The sequence below is a fragment of the Tympanuchus pallidicinctus genome, unplaced genomic scaffold, assembly GCF_026119805.1.
Source record: "Tympanuchus pallidicinctus isolate F22 unplaced genomic scaffold, pur_lepc_1.0 scaffold11, whole genome shotgun sequence".
Lineage (NCBI taxonomy): Eukaryota > Metazoa > Chordata > Aves > Galliformes > Phasianidae > Tympanuchus > Tympanuchus pallidicinctus.
The window spans coordinates 6,610,212-6,615,010 of record NW_026294627.1 but is presented as its reverse complement, the minus strand read 5'-3'; positions in this window follow the sequence as shown (position 1 = coordinate 6,615,010).

The following is a 4,799-nucleotide window of genomic DNA, read 5'->3' as shown; positions in this document are numbered from 1 at the left end:
AGCTTTTCTGGGAACCCAGACATGCACGCTGTTCTTACTGCTCAATCCCAAAGGTCCAAAGGAGATAGATCCTGTGAAAGAAACGGCAGTGCTCCAAGTATCAAGTAAATCAAATGTCTCAGACTGTACCGAGAGGAAAATAATCAGAAATAGCTGGAAAGGCTGCTTAGCATCCCAGTCACAGCAGGAAGGGCCTTTCAAGAAGGCTTGAGATACAGAAGAGTTGCAAGACTTGGGGATTCTATTCCACTCAAAGCCATGAACTTGAGCATGCGGCCACATGGCTGGATGTCTTTGTTCAAACGATAAACAAGAACAATAAGCAAGTCCAGTTTTCTTATTTTTTTTTTCCTGTCGTTTCCCAGCTGCTCATAAACTATCACAAATCCTGAACAGCAAGGCCTTTCCACGCCATTTCACTTGACATACACAAGCCAGATGGATTTCCACCTTCAGAAAATATAACAAATGAGCATATTGGTGTATTACTGACATTTATACAGCACCACAGGTGTGGGATTGGCACATAATAGACAGCAAAGTGACAAGGGCTTTTGGGGATTAATGCCTAAATTAGATCTCACATGATTGTAACATCAGTGGAGGAAGAAGGTAAGAATAGTAACAATGAGACAGTAAGAAATACATTTATTTCTGTATCTTTCTATATCTTCACAATATCAGATATACAGAGACTGAATCAGGCATCTTGTGTTTAATACAGCAGTAACCCAGCGGCTTCTACAGTTTAAGACAAAGTTCTAATACTATTAGTTGTTAGCTGTGGTATGCTCTTAGACTCCATGGTTTGGCCACATGCAGAGTACCTTATGTTTCATTTAAATACAAGCATACCATAGTATGAATCTGTGCCTCCAATAATCTTGGTGTGCTGTGGAGGCCAGTTCAAGGAGTGGCATTACTACCTAACTTTTTTTGCTGGCTCTCTCCTGGATCACATCTACTATATATAGAATTAAAATCACTTGCTGATATGCTGCAAGAGTATACATTAGCTATCCCATCTACGCACTTGGCAGGAAGATGAGAAGAAAGACATCTAAAGGCCAAATCCATTCATGATGGAGAAACAGGAGTTTACGCTTGATAACAGAACTTGAAGATGCTGCTATCTTCCCTTCTGGAAGGGGGAACAGGGTGCAGAAACATAGATGATTCTTACAGAGCGTGCAGAGGCAGTGGCTTGAACTGTTTTTCAAGAGAAGGGAAAGGGAATGATGCCTCCTGTACCCACTTTCATTCACCTCGTTGCCTAAGCTGGAAGAGGGGGCTCTCTTTAATATTTTTTGCTGCTCATTTTCTTGTCCCCCTCATCCCAGTCATTTTCTATTTCTTTAATTCCCTTACTTTCTCTTCCTTGCTCATACTACCAATTCTAAAGTATGCAGCATAAGAAATGCAGCCTGTGTCCTGCACATTTGCTACTTCATGATACATGCCCTGAGTAGCCCACAAGAGATGTTACTAAATCACAAAGCCAAAGTTGTACTGGCGTGTCTTGACTATGCTAAAACATCTAAGAATAACTGAAGCCAGAGAAAAATGAGCCTGACATATGAGAGCTGAAATACAGCATGCCTGGAATGGAAAATCACATCTGTGAGGAGGCAAAAGAAGCTGCTCCAAACAGAAATGCATCGATCTCGCTGAGCATCTTATTTAGCAGTCAAGGAATGCTCAACTGCAATTTCAAGTCAACAGATCCCTTCTGACTCTGCCAGTTTCTCAGTCTCCCCAGAGTTCTCTCTCTCATGGCCTCTGCAATCTGTCTGACTGCTAGATTAAAAGGGCAGCAGATTTTGATGCCTTGAGTTGGAGACTGCTATCTTGAACTTCAGAAGTCCCTAATCAGATTCCAGATAAAGTTTACATTACTGGCAGCTAAGTTCAGCTTGCAGACTTTGAGCCTTTCTTCTACAAGGGGAATAAAACAAGTGAGATAGAAAGAGTAAAGAACTGCACATTAAGCATAAACCAAAAGCAACCGAATGGTGTCTACAAAAAAGTCTTTCAAGAAACATGAAGAACAGTAGGCATCAACTGAAGCAAAAGCTTTTCTTCATTACATACTGAAGCAGTGGTACACGTTGCACAGACTGGTTTGCAGTCTCTGTCCTTGGAGTTCTTTAAGACCAGACTAGATGAAGCCCTGTGCAACCTGATCTGCCCTCAGAGCTGATCCTGCATTGAACAGCAACTTGCACTACAGTTCTCTGATGTATCTTCCAGCCTGAATTACCCTACAATCCTCTGATTGAACGATGTTGCTCTACGCATCGCAGTCCCCTACCCTCAGGACCTGCTGTGAGTCACATGAAAGAATGACACACACTGACAGCAGCTGTTCAGAGTTGTCTACCCTGCTCCACCACACCACTGTCTGCGATCCAGCTGCAAATTTCAAACAGCTTACATACAGAGAGACAAGCACAGGTCCAGTCTCAAAGAACTTGACTACCAGGGACTGCTCGAACATCAACATCAAGGATTAATTTTAATACAAGTATAGGTTCTACTTTTCCAACACATTCATTTCATTTGCTATACAGTGCAAAGTATGGTCACATGGAGTTCTTTGGAAAATCTTTACAGCATTCAGTTTAATGACATATGAGAAGATGTACTTTCTTTATAAAAAAAACTTTTTTTTTGTTTCTCTTAATAATGCCAGAGGTTCCCCCTTCTGCTTATTTAACACTTTTAAAACTCCTGACTTCTATTTAAGTCAGCTGCTTCTGTATTTAAATCAATGACATAATGAATTTGTCTGCTGTAACCATCAAAAATGAGTGTTTGCAAGGACCATGCAAAGAGCTGTCTGGAAGTACGATGTTATTTCTTCCAAGTAGTCATTACAGCATATTTAGAGAACAAAGCTCTTGGTTACAGTAAGCAATTCCCATATTGGTCATCTCTAGCTGAAAACATCTGTAGTTACATGAACAACTTGCTCATGTTATACAACCAGTTTACTAACTGTAAATTCAACACATTTTCTTTTTTATTCCTATTTACAACCAGTTGTAAAAAAATTAACTCAGTAGTCCTTCTTGGCCAATTATTGTGGATTAATATCAAAGTTTAAGAGTCAAAATGGTTAATCTGGTCAACAGCAGTTAGTAGCATTAGAAGTTTGACTCACTGTAGAAGTCCAACAAAAAAGACTTTTTTTTTTATTATTAGATGTAAGGGAGAAATCTTTTAGGATGAGGGTGGTGAGGCACTGGAAAAGATTGCCCAGAGAAGCTATGGATGTCCCATCCCTGGAAGGCCAGGCTGGAAGGGAGCCATGCGCAGCTCCATCTAGTGAAAAGTATCCTGCCCACAACAGTAGGGTTGGACTAGATGACCTGCAGGGCTCCATTTCAACCTGAAGCCAATTTACACACCAACCACTCCCTGATTCCACACTCAGGGCTTCAGTTAGCTAACAGCTGTACACCTGAGCTACACTGACAGATCTAACATGCTTAAAAACTATCTGCTCCTCTATCTGGTTTCTCACAGTGTGTCTTAGGAGACCTGCTCCTAAGATGTATCTCCTTGTGCATGTGGCTGGTTCAGGCTGTTTTCTGAGCTCTAAGAATCACTGAACTGGAAATATTTGTCAATAAAGTTACAAAGCTCAAGAACATATTAACAGGCAGGGCTCAGAATGCTTATTTATTGTTTATTTAACTGCTGTTTTGCCACTAGGCTGACAGGAACTGAATGCTTCATTTGCTGGCATGTGCCAATTGCCTTGACTTCATTCATAAATGTCACGTGACCCGTGTTTCTTACTGTTCTCCTAGTAAATGAGTAATGTGAAATGCCATTTCTCAGTGCACACAAAACTGTTCTTTCATTTTGTGCTCATTCGTTGTAACTCATAATACAGAATTGAATAGAATAAAACCAGAGAGGAGAGAGGGGAGGGGAGGGGAGGGGAGGGGAGGGGAGGGGAAGGGAAGGGAAGGGAAGGGAAGGGAAGGGAAGGGAAGGGAAGGGAAGGGAAGGGAAGGGAAGGGAAGGGAAGGGAAGGGAAGGGAAGGGAAGGGAAGGGAAGGGAAGGGAAGGGAAGGGAAGGGAAGGGAAGGGAAGGGAAGGGAAGGGAAGGGAAGGGAAGGGAAGGGAAGGGAAGGGAAGGGAAGGGAAGGGAAGGGAAGGGAAGGGAAAAGAGATCTTTAAACACAAGATCCTATAGGTTAACTTAACTGATAACCGAAACTAACCTCACTAATTTTGCAAGAATTGGACCATAGAACATCATGATTCATTGCTTCATTGACAAAAGGAGCAGTGGAGCAGACAGCAGTGATAAAACTAAGACAGCATTGCCTCCCATCCACACAACTTGATTTTGGAGAACGTGTCTTCATGCTTTTATTCCAGCTTTAATCAATTCCATAGAAATGTGTGAACAACTGGGTAACAACTGTGGTTGCAAGAGCACTTCCCATTACCTGCTAAACTGAATTATTTTGAGAAAGAGTAGCTGCCATGTAAAATGATCTAACAACAAAGGTTTTTAATGTGAGAAGAAGAATTGTTAAGAATAAATTAATTGTTATGGAAAATAAAAAATCACTACACTGAAATCCACCAGATGAATCTTCTAAGAAATGGTGGAGGACTCAGATGAAATAACAAATCAAATTTCACAGAAATATCATTGAATTCCTGCAGTGGCAGACTGTCAGATGAATTGACCTGGTTTTCTGAGTCTTCTCCATCTGATTTCAGCTGTCCCTTCAGCAGCTTGGTGTAGAGTAAGCTGCATGCCAAAATCAGAAATA